The sequence below is a fragment of the Ammospiza nelsoni genome, chromosome 6 (genome assembly GCF_027579445.1).
Source record: "Ammospiza nelsoni isolate bAmmNel1 chromosome 6, bAmmNel1.pri, whole genome shotgun sequence".
In the NCBI taxonomy this organism is placed as follows: domain Eukaryota; kingdom Metazoa; phylum Chordata; class Aves; order Passeriformes; family Passerellidae; genus Ammospiza; species Ammospiza nelsoni.
In genome coordinates this window covers 62,950,810-62,966,464 of record NC_080638.1, presented here as the reverse complement: position 1 = coordinate 62,966,464, position 15,655 = coordinate 62,950,810, and positions in this window count along the sequence as shown.

Genomic DNA, 15,655 nt, shown 5'->3' with positions numbered 1-15,655 from the left:
CCAGAGTTTTAAATCTCAATAAAAGGGCAAAACAGACAGAAACTGGCACATTGAGATATTTCAGGGTTTTGTGATTTGATCTCATCCCAGGTGGCAGTGGAAACATCCTGGGATGAATCCATTGTCCAACCATGGATAGCCAAGGTTACTCCTCCCACACACCACTGCTACCTCCTGCTGTTCCAATGCCAAGGTTAATTCCAAAAAAGTGGGAAATCCTTCTTTGGGGGTGTTCCTGCCATGCACAGGCACGTTCCTTGCAAATTCAGGGGGTCTAGCCCTGAAGCATCCAGCCTGGGCTCAGGGATGGAAGAGGTGCATCCCATCTGCGTCAGACATGGGGAAAGGACATGTTGTGTTGCAGACATCTTTTATGGAAAATACTTTCCTTAGGATTTCTCCTCCTGAGAAGCTGGAGGCCTCAGGAACAAAATGTAAACAATGGTTATCTGCTGCTGTGGAATGCAACAGGTGCATCTGGGATTGGTCTCATGTGGTTGTTTCTAATTAATGGCCAATCACAGTCAGCTGGCTCAGACTCTGTCCAAGCCACAAATCTTTGTTATTCATTTCTTCCTATTCTACTCTTACCTAGCCTTCTGAGATGAAACCTTTTCTTCTATTCTTTTAGTATAGTTTTATTGTGATATATATAATAAAATAATAAATCAGGCCCTCTGAAACATGGAGTCAGATCCTCGTCTCTTCCCTCAACCTGAGACCCCTGTGAACACGGTCACAATGTTGGAGCAGGTGAAGAGGAAGGGATGTGGGAAGGATGAAGGATCCATCCTCTGGGTCATTTTGTGTGATCACCTGCCTGCACCTGGAGTGTCCTCACTGCACCTCTCTGGCAGGGTGGATCCAGCAGGATTTGGGGACAGAAGAGCTCCTTGCCTGTGTGACTCCAGGCCTTGGGATCCTGCCAAGGGAATGGCACCGGATGCAGGGACAAAACCCACTCCAAGAAAAACCTTTCCCTTTTTCTCCTGGCTGCCTTTGCTGTGCTGGAGCTGAGGCAGCTCTCCAGCACAAAGGAGATGAGGGAAAAGCAAGGTCTGGACCATGGCAAAAGGAAAATGTGGACATCAGGAAATCAGTGCTCCGTGGGATTTGCTGGACAATTTTTTGAAGATTTTTATTCTTCCTCCCTGCTTTTGGCTTTGTGTGTTTTGGAAAGAAGCTCCAAAGGCTCTTTCTAGCAAAGCAGAAAGGACATAATTTGTGTGGAGACTTCACCCCCAACCAGTCCATGTGAAAAGGCTGCTAAAATGCCAGGAAAATGAAAGGTCTGTGCACTTCTTTGCCCAGAGCAGCTGTGGCTGCCCCTGGATCCCTGGAAATGTCCCAGGCCAGGTTGGACAGGGCTTGGAGCAGCCTGGGACAGTGGGAGGTGTCTCTGCCATGGCAGGGGGTTGGAATGGGATGGACTTTAAGGTCCCTTCCAACCCAAACCATTCCCTGTAATTCCATGATTTTGTGTCTCAGTGCAGAACTGCTGGGAGCAGAGAGGGTGTGGGGAACAGGACTGGAAAAATGAACCAAAAAAAGAAAATGGAGGGAATGAAAATGAGTCAGTCCAGTCCTTTTAGACCTTGGAGAAGCCCAGGTAAGGAACAAATCTGCTTTGATGGGATGTTTCAATCACTGGATGCCCAGAGCCAGGGTGAGGCACGAGCAATTGGGAAAGAACAAGGGAAACACTGCAGCATTTCTGTCTGTAAAAAAGGGAATTTTTTGGAGTGTCTGGGCTGTGGAACCTGATCCAGACATCCCATAAAGCTCTAAAGGGCTTTTTTTTTTTTCCTCCCTGAAGGAGAGTGACAAACTGGTAATGCTGCACCCTCCTTCTTCCTCCTCCTCCTCCTCCTCCTCCTCCTCCCACGACTGCTCTGCATCCATCCATCATCCATCCCTGTGCCACCACACCTCATTCTTCCCACAGGAGCTTCCACCAGGTCTGTGCTGGCACTGAGATCATCTTGGCTTTTTATTTTGCTGGAGATTCCTTCTCCCTTACCTACGACGTGTTTTTTTTTTTTCTCCTTTCCTGTTTTCATTTTTTCCTTAAATTTTTTCTTCCTGCTGCCATGGCAACCTGGATGGATTCTGGTCACGGCTTTGGCCTCCCTGGCTGCAGATGGCCACAGGGACATCAATCACCGAGTGCCAGAGCTCCCTGGGGTCTGGCAGGGCTGGGAATGCCCTGCAGGCAGGGATTGTGCTGGATCCTCCCTCATCCCCCCAGGATGGGCTCCCTTCTCTCTCCTCCCTGTGGATCCTCCAGGACTGGGTGCTGGGGAGATTTGAGGGGGTTATTTTGGGCAGTGCCCACTGGGATGGCAGGAATTGGGTCTGTGTGCCATGGTTCATAGAAGCATAAAGTCATGGAGTGGTTTGGGTTGGAAGAGACCTTAAAGCTCATCCAGTGCCACCCCTGCCATGGCAGGGACACCTCCCACTGTCCCAGGGTGCTCCAAACCATGTCCAACCAGGGATCCAGGGGCAGCCACAGCTGCTCTGGCAATTCCATCCCAGCCAGGAATTCCCAATTCCCAATCTCCCACCCATCCCTGCCCTCTGGCACTGGGAGCCATTCCCTGGCTCCTGTCCCTCCATCCCTTGTCCCCAGCCCCTTTTCAGGCACTTTGGTGGGAGCTGCTCCAGGAGCATCCCTGGTGGTCCCTGCTGAGATGTGACCTCAGCCAGAGGTGCTGCTGCACTTGGATGGAGGAGAAAAGCTGGAAATCTGCAGACTGCTCCCCTCTGAGCTCACAGGTGACTTCCTCCCTCATTCCCTCCTCCTCCTCCCCAGCAACTCCCTCCAGTCTCCCTGGAGGGCAATCCATGGCCATTCCCACCCTGCCAGTTCTGGGCAGCTTCAGCCATGGATGGAGAAGGTGCCACTGCTTGAATTTAGCAATTCTCCCCGGAGTCCTCACCATGGACTCATCCACCCTCCCCTGCAGCTTTTATTTCTTCCTCAAAAGGGGCTGACCTGGCCTGAACTTTTCCAGGAAGGCAGGCGGGACACCTGGCATGGGAAATGGCAGCTCTGCCTGCCTGGAGCTTGGGGTGATACCTTAACCCAAAGCATCTCTTTGTGGCAGAGATGCTTTGTTCCCTCCTTATTCTGCTTCCCAGTTCTTGTGACCAAATTTAATATTCCCTGTTGATGTAAGTGATTTTCAGTGGAAATGGACCTTCATCTTGAAGTTTATTTGCATTTTAATAAACCTTCTTTGACAGAGAACACCCTTCTCTATTCATCCCCCACAAAGGAGGAGTGAATTGAAAATCATGCAGGAACTTAATGCAGCTGAAAGGAAATTGCAAGCTCCGACTTGGCTGCGCTGAGAAATCTGGAGATCAAATGATCCCATCTGCAGTGGGCACCAAAGCGAGCAGCAGCTGCTGATGGGAGGCTGGAGAAGGGAAGGGATTTGGGGAAGGATGCTCTGGAATGGCAGCAGTGTCCATTTAAGAATGGAGGGGTGGTGGACTCAGAATCTCTGCTGCTCACAGTGACTCTCAGATGTGTAAAAGTCTCTTTTCCCAGCCCAGCAGTTGAAGAGGGAGTCAGGATTCTTCTGTTATCATTCTCAAGGTTGTTTATTATTTCTCATCTCGATCATTCTTTCTCCAGCCTGCTGAGATCTGTCCAGCAGGTTGGGTTGAGGCACACTGAGCACCCTTGGGGTGGTGTTCTCTTTTTATACTAAAAACTACCTGTACATTATTTACCATAACTTCCCAATACCTGTCACCTATGTTAGACAGTGAGCTTCTACCTTAAATCAATCCAAAACCCCCACCATCACAGCAGAAGATGGAGACCAAGAAGAAAAGGAAGAAGGGGAAAGGCTGGACACGCCCAGATTCCTCCATCTTGCCTCCTGAACCCCCATTCTTAAAACCCCAAAAATCTATTTTTCACCCTGTGATAAACAAACTATCATTCTACTCAAACTCTCTTGACTTGTAATTCTTCATATAAAGGTTGGTAATTGTTTTTTCCAAGGGCTAAATCAAAGGCACAGGAGCCTTGGGCTCCTTGCCAGGGTCTCTGAGGCCCCCAGGCAGGGGTTTGAGTCCTCCAGGGCAGCCAGAGGAATGTAATTCTCTGTAAGGTTCTGACAGTGGACCATGGCCCAGGAGTGTCTCCAGCAGTAAACACAAAGGGAATGAGGGACCTGTCGCTCTGATTTTTTAAGATTTTTCTAAGCCTTCTGATGTTTACATTCTTGTAATGAACTTTCTCACACACTTTCTGTAAATAACTTCTTGTTTTGCATTCTTTTATAGAGAAGGAGAAATTTGATGGACTGTTGGTTTGTCCAGCGTCACTGGAGAGGTGGCACTTTCACCCTCCAATCCACTGTCACTTTTGGAAATCTATAAATGTTAGAGTCAGAAAATAAACTTCCTTTTTCCACCTTGAGAACAGCAGTGCCCTCATGTTATTTTGTGTCCTACAGTGACATGGACCCTTTTCCAAGTCAGTGACCTCTGGTGGCTCAGGGATTGGATTTGTTACAAATGAGAGCTGGCTCCTGGTACTAAAGTGATATTATTTTATAATAAATACTGATTTCAGTATTTATTATAAAAAAATAAAGGCTTAAAGCAAGGCAGCCTGGGGCAAGCAGGAGTGTTGAGTTTGCAAGCAACCCCAACAAGGGAAGAGATGAGAATCTTGACTCCATGTTTCAGAAGGCTGATTTATTATTGTATTATATATATTATATTAAAACAAAAGGATATATTAAAACTATACTAAAAGAATAGAAGAAAGGATTTCATCAGAAGGCTAGCAAGGAATAGAAAAGAAAGGAGTGACAATAAAACCTTGTGACTTCTCACAGCCTTGACACAGGTGGCTGTCATTGGTCATCAAGTGAAAACAATTTCACATGCTGGGTAAACAATTCTCCAAATCACATTCCAAAGCACCAAAACATGGAGAAGCTGAAGCTTCCCAGCTTCTCAGGAGAAAAGATCCTAGTGAAAGGATTTTCCATAAAATAAGTCTGTGACACAGGAGCGTTCCCAATGAGGATGGAGCAGTGCTGGTGCTGGGGCTGCTCAGCAGCGATGGCCCCAATGGATCCTGTGAAAAAACGCCAGTCTCTTGTTTTTAAAATTTCAGAAGTTTAATAGTGATAAAATGGTTATAAAAATAGTAATATAATTACAGTAATAATAATTTGGACAATTTCAATTAGGACAATATGAGACAATAGAAACAAAGAGTTACAGAAATCTGGATACCTTTTCTGGGCAAAATAAGCCCGAAAAAGGCCCCACATTAACAGAGAATTAACCCTTAAAAGCAACAGCCAGTTACATATTCACATATCCATGATGCATAAATTCCATTCAAACACAGGATTCTGGCTGGGCAGTGTCAGCTTCTTCCTCTGAATCCTGTTGGTGTCATCCTGCCCGAGTGAGGCAGGAAGAAGTTCATTTCTCCTGATAATGGAGCAATAAATTCTCTTTCTCTGAAAGATTCAGGTGTCCTGTGGTTGCTATCTCAGTGCGAGTCCTTTCTTTATAAAAAGTATCTTACATAGCATCGTTTCTATTTCAACATTATGTTATAATCTAAACTATATTTAGCACACTACTTAAGAGAATTAACACATCATCACTTTCTAACACAACACATATAATATTCATTTGAGTATTTGTGAAAAGCCAATCATAAAATACGCATTTTTCACAAAAGTGAGTTGCTATTTCTCACAGGAGCATGCCCTGTCCGAGAGGGCCGTGCAGGCAGGAGAAGTGGATCCCCAGCTGCCTTTCCCTCCCAACCCTTGGAGGATGCTGCAGCTCCATCTGTGCCTAGGGGTGGGAGGAGCAGGAGGTGGGCACAGGGAATGAGCAGAGAACAGGATCCCAACGCCTGAGATCTTCCCCATTGTCTTCTCTGTCACTGAGCTCGGGAATATTTAGCACCGCCCGAGCGGAGCAGAGCCGGCTCTGCCGGCTGCACTTGGAAACAGGAGCCAAAAGCTCCCTATTTATATCTGCTCAGCAGCTGCTGCCTGAGCCCTCCATGGGCTGGGGGGCTCTGGGGATGGGCATTCCACAGCTGGACTGAGAGGAGTTAAATATCAGAGAGTCCTGGAGTGGTTGGGATTGGAAAAGGACCTTAAAGTCCATCCCATTCCACCTCCTGCCATGGTAGGGACACCTCCCACTATCCCAGGCTGCTCCAAGCCCTGTCCAGCCTGGCCTTGGGCACTGCCAGGGATCCAGGGGCAGCCACAGCTGCTCTGGGAAGTCCATCCCAGCCAGGAATTCCCAATTCCCAATCTCCCATCCATCCCTGCCCTCTGGCACTGGGAGCCATTCCCTGGCTCCTGTCCCTCCATCCCTTGTCCCCAGTCCCTCTGCAGCTCTCCTGGAGCCCCTTCAGGCCCTGCCAGGGCTCTGAGCTCTCCCTGGAGCCTTCTCCTCTCCAGGTGAGCACCCCCAGCTCTCCCAGCCTGGCTCCAGAGCAGAGGAAATCCAGCTTTCAGAGCATTTTTGTGTAAATGTCCAAGTGATAATAACAGAGGAGCTCTGTGCTGGTCCTGTGCTGGTTTGGGGACATCCAGCCTGGTCACAGGGAGCTGGAGGCAGTGCCAGGCTGGCTGTGTCAGCTCACTGGCACAGGTGCCCAGAGCAGCTGTGGCTGCCCCTGGATCCCTGGCAGTGCCCAAGGCCAGGCTGGACAGGGCTGGGAGCAGGCAGGGATGGTGGAAGGTGGCCCTCCCACTGGTGGTGTGGGATGGGATTTAAGTCCCTTCCAGCCCAAACCATTCCCTGCTTCCATGGCTCTGTGCCCTGCAGAGGAGGTGGCTGTCAGGCATGTCCCCATGCCATGCTCCCGGTCTCTGTCCCACCCCTCTCTCTCCTCACCAATCCCCCCCTGGGGCAAGGAACACCCCAAACACTGAAGTGTGAGGAAGAACAAGAGAGAAAAATTATGATTATTATTATGGCTGGGAGGAAAATACCAGCTGAGAGAGGAGGGGAAGGAATGAATCATTTTTGACAGATGTCCCCACACTGCAAATGCTGCCTAGCTGTGGAAAAAATTCCCACAAGCTAAGGGGAGCCTCACTGTTTATCTAAACAGAACAAAAATGGAAAAGCTTTCAAAGTGGTTTGGAAGGGACCTTAAAACCCACACAGTCCCATCCCCTGTCATGGCAGGGACACCTTCCACTGTCCCAGGTGGCTCCATCCCCATCCAGCCTGGCCCTGGACACTTCCAGGGATCCAGGAGCAGCCACAGCTTCTCTGGACAATGTTTGTTACATCTCATGCTTCATGCAAAGGATTACTGGTTTTGAAAATACTTTATAATTTACTCTCTTTAATCTGTATTTTGAAAATATTTTCCAAGGTCTGAAAGGGTCTCTGTGGCAGCGAGCTCTGCCTGAAATGGCTTCAATCACCTTTACACTGGCTTTCAAAACAAGCCATTAATTCAATTTTTAAGGATGTTTATTTAGCCCTGAATAGCCCTGGTGAGGAACTCCTCTCCTGGTGCTCATTACAGCTGTGCTTCTTCCTTTGTGCAGCAAGAACGGACTGAATACAATTCCTTAATTCCCAATTAATGGTTGTCATTATCTACCCCTTGTATATATAAATAACCAGTTGGAGAATGAGACAACCTTACAAGGTGCCCTGACTCACAGGAAATAATAAATGGTGAAGAAAAACCTTTATCCAAGTAAGGAATAAACAAGACATTTGCCTTTTTAAAAGAGGATGACTCTGGAAGAAAGCTCTTGCACACAACAATTCCCAGGCATCACTGACTCATTGTATTTATAGGAGAAATTACTTTTCATGGCAAAATTTCAAGAAGCCCCAGGAAGCTTTAATCTCCAGGCAGAGGAATAAGTCAGAGGCCCCACTGGTGATAGTTTTAATTCTTAAAAAATCACATTTTGCACTTCCAGGGGCTGCCAACCTGAGCCTGCCTTGGAGGCAGCTCAGCTGATCCCTTCCCAGCAAAGCTTTTAAATGTGGTGACAGGGAAAGGGAAGGGACCCAGCAGGAGGTGCCACCTCCAGGGATGCTCTGGAAGGGCAGGAGGGGAAGGCAAAGTTAGGCTGAAGTCACAGATGGCTCTGCAAGCATTCCCAGGAATTTTATAAATGAAGGGAAACTCTCAGGGAGCAGCGGCTCCTTCTCCATCCATGTGAGAGACGATTCCTGCCAAGCTCCCTTCCAAAATCAACTCTGCCCCTGCAGAGCTCAAATTCCAAAGGTCACAAACACCAGGAAGGTGTTTCCTTCCTCTGACCCAGAGCAGCGAGGCCACAAAATGCTCCTGGATCTCCCCAGGCTCTGCCTGAGCTCCCACATCCCCTCCCAGGACACGGAGGGAAGGCTGCCCCAGAGCAGAGGCTGGATGGAGCTCCAGAATAAAGCAGGGATTCATTCAAAGCATCTCCTCCATGGATCCACCTTGGGCAGCACCAGAGCCCAGCCAGGGCTGCACCCAAGACGAACCAAAATGGCCCCAAAATGCACGGCCGGGCACGGGCTCTGTCCCTGGGATCAGTTCTGCTCCATTTGCACCTTGCAGTTCATTGTCTGTCACTGACGTGTTTTATGAAAAATTCTTTTGTCAGGATTTTTCTCCTGAGAGACTGTCACAGACATTTCTCCACAGAAATCCTTCCTTTCAGATTTCTGTGTCTTCTGGAAGGCAGAGGCCTCAGAAGAGAAGGTAAACAATTGTTATCAGCTGCTGTGGAATGCAATAGGATTCACCTTGATTGGCTCATTTTCTATGTTTATAATTAAGGGCCAATCATCAGTGCCAGCTAGGGGACTGAGTCCCTGGACACAACTTTGTTGTGGGGTCTTTTCTATCTATTCTTAGCTTAGCTAGCAGCTCTGCAAACCTCTCTCTATATTCTATTTAGTATAACTATAATGTATAATATCATATATTAATAAATCAAGCCTTCTGATCAAGATACAAGATTCACCGTCTCTCTCTCACCAGCAGCGGCCCACTCAGGTCGCTGTAATAAGAGACCTCAGAAAAGAAATGCAAACAATAATTATCTGATTGCTTGGAATATGGTTTGGAGGTTGCTCACCAACAGGTGCATCTTTGATTGAATCCATGTGAATTGTTTTTAGTTAATGCCCAATCCCAGTCCAGCTGTGTCAGGACTCTGGCCAGTCATAGGGTTTTTGTTATCATTCTTGTTTAGCCTTCTGATGTCTCTTTTCTCTTTCTTTAGTGTAGTTTTAGTAAATCATTATAATATGATATGATATAGTATAATATAGTATAATATGACATGATGAAATGTAATATAATATAATATAATATAATATAATATAATATAATATAATATAATATAATATAATATAATATAATATAATATAATATAATATATCAGCCTTCTGAGACCTCGGAGTCAACTCTCATCTCTCACCTCATCCTGGGGACCCCCACAACAATTAATAACCACAGTTTTCCCATTCCAGCTTTAGCCCAGGCAGTCCCACCCTGCTTGTTTTTCTCTCTCCAGCCAAAGGTGTTTGTGCTCTTGGGCCTGGATCATTTGTAATGACTATTACCAATATATTGGTATATATTCATAACAAATATTACCAGTATTACTGGAATATTACCAATATAGCTGGACAGGACGTGCCTGAGTTTGTCTGGCCCTTGGAGCTGAACCAAATAGCAGTGACTGTGGTGTTTTCACCCCAGAGACACCTTTGGCTAGCTGGATGCTGCAGGTGGAAGCTTGGAGACAATTCCAGGCTTGCAGGAGCTCAGGTTTCCCTCTGGCAGAGAAGCTTTAAGGCGATGGTGAAGGAAAGGAGTTGGTTCTGATGGAGGGTTTGGATGCAGAGCTTTATTCTGGCCCACAGGCCTCTGAATGCAGCACCAGCTCCAACAGAACTCCCTGAGCCCGTGGTTGCTGCTCCTTTGAACCTGGGGAGAGGGGCAGGGAAGGGGTAGGGAGCCACCAAGCAGGTACAAGGGACAAAGGACACCTGGATGGCCCAATGCCCCCATCCTTTGAATTTGGCAATCACTCCATGCCCTTCTGGAATTGCAGGACTGACAGGCAGTGCTGGGAGGGGAAAGGAGAGGTGACTGACACACCTGGGAGGGAATTATCAGGGGAAAACTCAAGGTTCTGAGGTAAACCCTGAAATCACAACCCAACAATTTGTCCTCGGTCCCAACTAGAGCAGGAATTGTTTTGTCTCCCTGCTCTGTGCACAGAGCTCACCATCCCCTGATGTCCCCCCAGCCCCACGCACTGAAGCAGCACAGCACCTGAAAAGCAGAAAAGCTGCACCTGGGGAGTGAGAGCAGCAGGGGCTGGGGCCAGCAGCGTGCAGGGGCTGTTGCGTAAGGAGCCGCATTCCCGAGGATGCTCTCCCCAACTGCAACAGATAAAAATATCCAGGGAGGACGTGGTGCTGTGACTAAAGCTCTGCAAAAATAGGAGAGAGTGCGCAAATCCCGTTTTAGCTGCTCCCTCCGAGCCTCCTGCCTCTCCTCCAGCCTGGCACAGCCTCGGGGGGCTGTGTCTCACACCCCTGGCATGGGGGATGTGTCCCTTGGGTGTCACCTGTGCCCAGGTGGGTGCTGCTCCTGCTGGGATGCTGCTCTGGGCTCAGCGGGGTGGTGGGAGGAGTGAGGTTAAGATGTGGCCTTGCTTGAGTTCAGGATTTGATTGTAAAAGGTTTTTTAGGAGCTGCTGGGCTTGGGGAGAGCTGGATGGGTCATTTCTGCACGTGCTGGTCACAGTCCTCTGGCTCTGGTGAAAACTTTCCTTGTGAAATGTTCTAATAAAATCCCTTTTTAAAAAATGCCTTTCTGTTTGAAATGCCATCTTCCAGGTCTGCTGCTCTCTGATCTAGCCATGAGACAAATTCTGCCATCCCAGCCTGTGGAATCATGGAATGGTTTGGGTTGGAAGAGACCTCAAAACTCATCCAGTGCCACCCCTGCCATGGGCAGGGCACCTTCCACTGTCCCAGGTGGCTCCAAGCCCTGTCCAACCTGGTCTTGGATGCTTCCAGGGATCCAGGGGCAGCCACAGCTTCTATGGGCACCCTGTGCCAGGGCCTGCCCACCCTCACAGCCAGGAATTCCTTCCCAATATCCCATCCATCCCTGCCCTCTGGCAGTTTAAATCCATTTACACCCCAAAATCCTCCCATTTACACCCCAAAATTCTCCCATTTACACCCCAAATCCTCCCATTGGATGTGGCAGCACATCCCACACCCCAGATTTCCACAGACCCTCAGCACACACTTGGAGCAGGTTGTTTTATGGCACCAGTGATTAGGAAGATGCTGCCTTGAAGAAAGGAAGGGTTGGGGCTGTCAGAGCAGGAATTCAGGGCTCTCTCCAGCCCCGTGGTGCTCTGGAGAGCCTGGAGCTCCCCAGGGCTTACCCCAACACCAGCTGCTTGGCTCATCATCCTCAGACCAAAAATCCCCAACAAATAAAACTGAAAAAATCACAAAGTCTCCAATTTTTGTCTCTGTATGTGAGGAAAGAGCTGCAGCATCCCTCCCTGGAGCTGCCAGGACTCCTGTGCTCTGCCAGGGCAGCTGCCCCTGGTGAAGGCTGGTGCCACCTCCTCACCCTCCTCATCCACAGTGGGGATTTTCCCCTCTTTCCAGCAATATTCCCAGTGCCTGAGGCTTTCCCAGTTTCCCAGGAACATGGAATGCTGCAAGAGACTCTGAGCTCTCCCTGGATCCTTCTCTCCAGATGAACATTCCCAGCCTGGCTCCAGAGCAGAGCATCTCTGGCCCTCTGATGATTTTTGTGGCCTCTCCTGGAGCCCATCAGATGGGATGAAGAACCCAAACTCCCAAACACCTCCCCACCACCCCCACATGCTCTGTCACTCCTCATTAACCTGCTCTGCCAGTATTCCCTGCAGCTCCCAGGGCTGTGTGAAGGCAGTGTCCCCCTGGGAGCACCCTGGAACCATTTCCATCCTGATTACACAGAGCAGAGCAGAGAAGGGAGCAGGAGGGATTTTGGCTGTCCTGTCACTGGTGCTGGGCTCCTGTTTAGATTTGGGGGCTGCTGGATGTCCCAGGATCTGCAGGATGTGGGAGCCCCCCATGATTTCTGCTTTTGGGAGGAGATTTTTGCTTTTGGGGGAGAGGCAGCTGCCTGGGAAGGGGGAGTTCTCCATCCTGAGCACAGGGATGTGCTCCTGATGCCTCTCCCTCATTTGGGACCAGCACAAACCTGGTCCCAAGCCAGCCCTGAGCACGTGTGTGATGGTGGTCACAGAGGTTTTAGGATGAGGGAAGAGATGTAGATCTGACTCCATGTTTCAGAAGGCTGATTTATTATTTTATGATATATATTACATTAAAACTATACTAAAAAGAATAGAAGAAAAAGTTCTCATCAGAAGGTTAGCTAAGATAAGAATAGAATAGAATGAATCAACAAAGGTTTGTGGCTCCGACAGAGAGAGCGAGCTGACTGTGACTGGCCATTAATTCCAAACAACCACATGAGGCCAATCACAGATGCACCTGCTGCATTTCACAGCAGCAGATAATCAATGTTTACATTTTGTTCCCGAAGCCTCTCAGCTTCTCAGGAGGAAAAATCCCAAGGAAAGGATTTTTAATGAAAAGATGTCTGTGACACACCTGGAGTTGCTTTTCTCTCTTTTTGAGCAGGTAACTCCTCAGGGCACTCAGCCACCAGCACGGGTGGGCTCCCCATGGCCACAAAGCCTCCTGCACTGAGGGGTTTGGGGCACAGCTGCTCCCAAGGCTGCAGCAGGGCCCTGAGGAGCCCCAGCGCTGCTGGAAACGCAGTCATGGCAGAGCCCCAGTGGCACTCATCCGATGGCTTGGATGCTTCAGCTCCAAAGCAGGGAATTCCAGACAGCTGACTGTGGGCAACAAGAGCAGGGCTGGGGAGGAACCTGCCAGGAGGATGGGAAAGAACTGGGCAGTGACCATTGTAATAAACAGGGCCAGGAGAGCAGCTTCCTTAAAAGGCCTTTATTAAAGACAGTTCTGGGTGGGGAACCTGAGGGGTTGCGCTCACCGCCGCTGCTCCCACAGGACCACGCTGAGGAGGAGGAAGAGTGCGGCTTTGTCTCTCGGCAGAGCTGGGGCTTCCCTCCCTCACGAGAGTCCTTAGGAAGGCAATGTTGTTGTTTAGTGTGGTTCTGCTGGGTTAAAGTCAAAGTTTATGCGCTGGTTTGTTGTTTTGGGAGGGTTCATGTAGTTCTGACAGCCTCTCATTTGAATTCAGTCCGGGTGCAAGGCCTCCTGGGAGCAGGGGAGCAGGGAAGTGGTTCCTGAGGGGAATGGATACAAATCCGGGGTGAGACGGAAAGGGGAACAAATACAGAGTATGACAGGGAGAGATACAAATACAGAGTAAAATAGTAACATCTAGCAGCGGCAACTAAAGGCAAGTCCTAGAACTCTAACATTCAATGTTTAACAACAGACCAACACTTCAAATTAAGACCCTATCAAACGTCATTAACATCAACTACCAGTTACTACCCTGAAAAAGAGCTCTCATCTCCAGGATTTCATTCCTCACAACCATGATCCCTTTTCTTTTTAAAGAGTTTCCTTGAAGAGAATAAGCTGAGACGTGACAGCACAGCTCCTGCCGGGGTGGTCATGGAACCACTGAACACCCTGAGATATTCTGAGGGAAAATCCTGAGGGACACACAGGGATCATTGATCAGCTCCTGGCCCTGCATAGACACCTGAAATCGCATCCTGGGCATCCCTGGGAGTGGTGTCCAAACGCTCCTGGAGCTCTGGAAGCCTTGGGAATGTCACCATTCCCTGGGGACCCTGGGCAGTGCCAGCAGCCTCTGGAATAGTGGAAATTTTCTGAAATCCTTTCCTGAAATCCAACCCAAACTTTCCCTGGCCCAGCCATTCCCTCAGGAGTCAGGGAAAGGTCTGTGCTCTGGGGATGCCCCACCTTGCCAGGCAGCTCAGCTCTACAGAAAAAAAAATTATTAATCCTTTTGTAGCCCTCAGGAAATATCTGTGCCCCCATCCTTCTGCTGACAACAACAAATCCTGCACACATTGTTAATGGCTTATTAAAATTCACTGGGAGCTGCCACTGCAGGCGACTGAAATAGAGGCTGTTCAGGATGCTAAGCCAAATAATTTAAGTTATTCATGTCTGTGATAATGTAAACAAACTGTCAGACATCCAGATGCAGGGAGAAATATCCCTGGACAGCAACAGAGACAGGGCTCAGCACACATTCATGTACTAATCTGATTGTGTGAATAAATTAAGTGAAAGTGTTACAAATGTATTCCCTGGGCCCCTGTGCTGCTGGATTAAGATGTGATCATTTGGTATTTTGGGTCACTGGGCAAACAGAGATGTGGCTCAGTGATCAATGGAACCCCAGCTGGGGGGACACAGCCCCTTCTTAGAAACCCATGGGTCAAAGTGTGGGGTGACATCCTGGTGTCTGCTGTGGGGGGCCAGGAGAAGTGTTAGGGAAATGGAGTATGGAAATAGAGTATGGGAAAATAAATGGTTGTGTAGATTTGTTCCTTAGATGTTCCAAGGGCTGGAGCCAGGCTGGGAGAGCTGGGGGTGCTCCCCTGGAGAGGAGAAGGCTCCAGGGAGAGCTCAGAGCCCCTGGCAGGGCCTGAAGGGGCTCCAGGAGAGCTGCAGAGGGACTGGGGACAAGGCATGGAGGGACAGGAGCCAGGGAATGGCTGCCAGTGCCAGAGGGCAGGGATGGGTGGGAGATTGGGAACTGGGAATTCCTGGCTGGGCTGGAATTGCCAGAGCAGCTGTGGCTGCCCCTGGATCCCTGGCAGTGCCCAAGGCCAGGCTGGGCACTGGGAGCCTGGGATAGTGGAAGGTGTCCCTTCCACTGGGATGAGCTTTAAGATCCCTTCCATCCCAAACGTGTGATCCTATGTAGGATTCTTTCCCATGGCAAACACACATCCCAGGTCTCAGGGCAGCAGTTTTGATGTGTATGACCACAGCTGGTGGCTCCACACAGACTCTCCCTCCCAGATCCAGCTGCGGCTGCAAGGCTCCATGTGCCAGAGCCTTCATCTCATCCCAGGGCAGGCTGCTCCAGGGATTCATCCCCTTCCCTTAAAAATGTGCATCTCATTTCTGTGGGAAATGTGTTTGTAGAGGATTATTCTCAGAACCTGACAGAAAGCTCACACAGCCTTGTCCATCTGTATGCAAACTCTGAGATAAGGCTCTGATAAGCCTTAGGAAGGCCGTGGAGTAGAGATGACATTGCTGAGACAGAGACTGAACTAGAAACAAATTCCAACAAGTTTCAAAGGTGGTTTTGCAAAAAGACCAGATATTTTAGAGAATTAGAGCTGTAAAAGATGCATTGTAGTAGGACCATGTGGGGGAAAAAATACAGGTGATTGGTGTTAGAAGTAATAGCAGCACTGTGTGGCAAAAGCTAATAGGCTGAAAAACATTTATAAAGCATTGTGACCAGGAAATGGGTTGGCTTCTGATAGAATGACACTGAGTTTTACATCTCTTGTGTCTCACTATTCATCAAGACTGATAATGAAATAAAATCTTTTAAAACGCCTCTGAGTTGCCCCATCTCTGT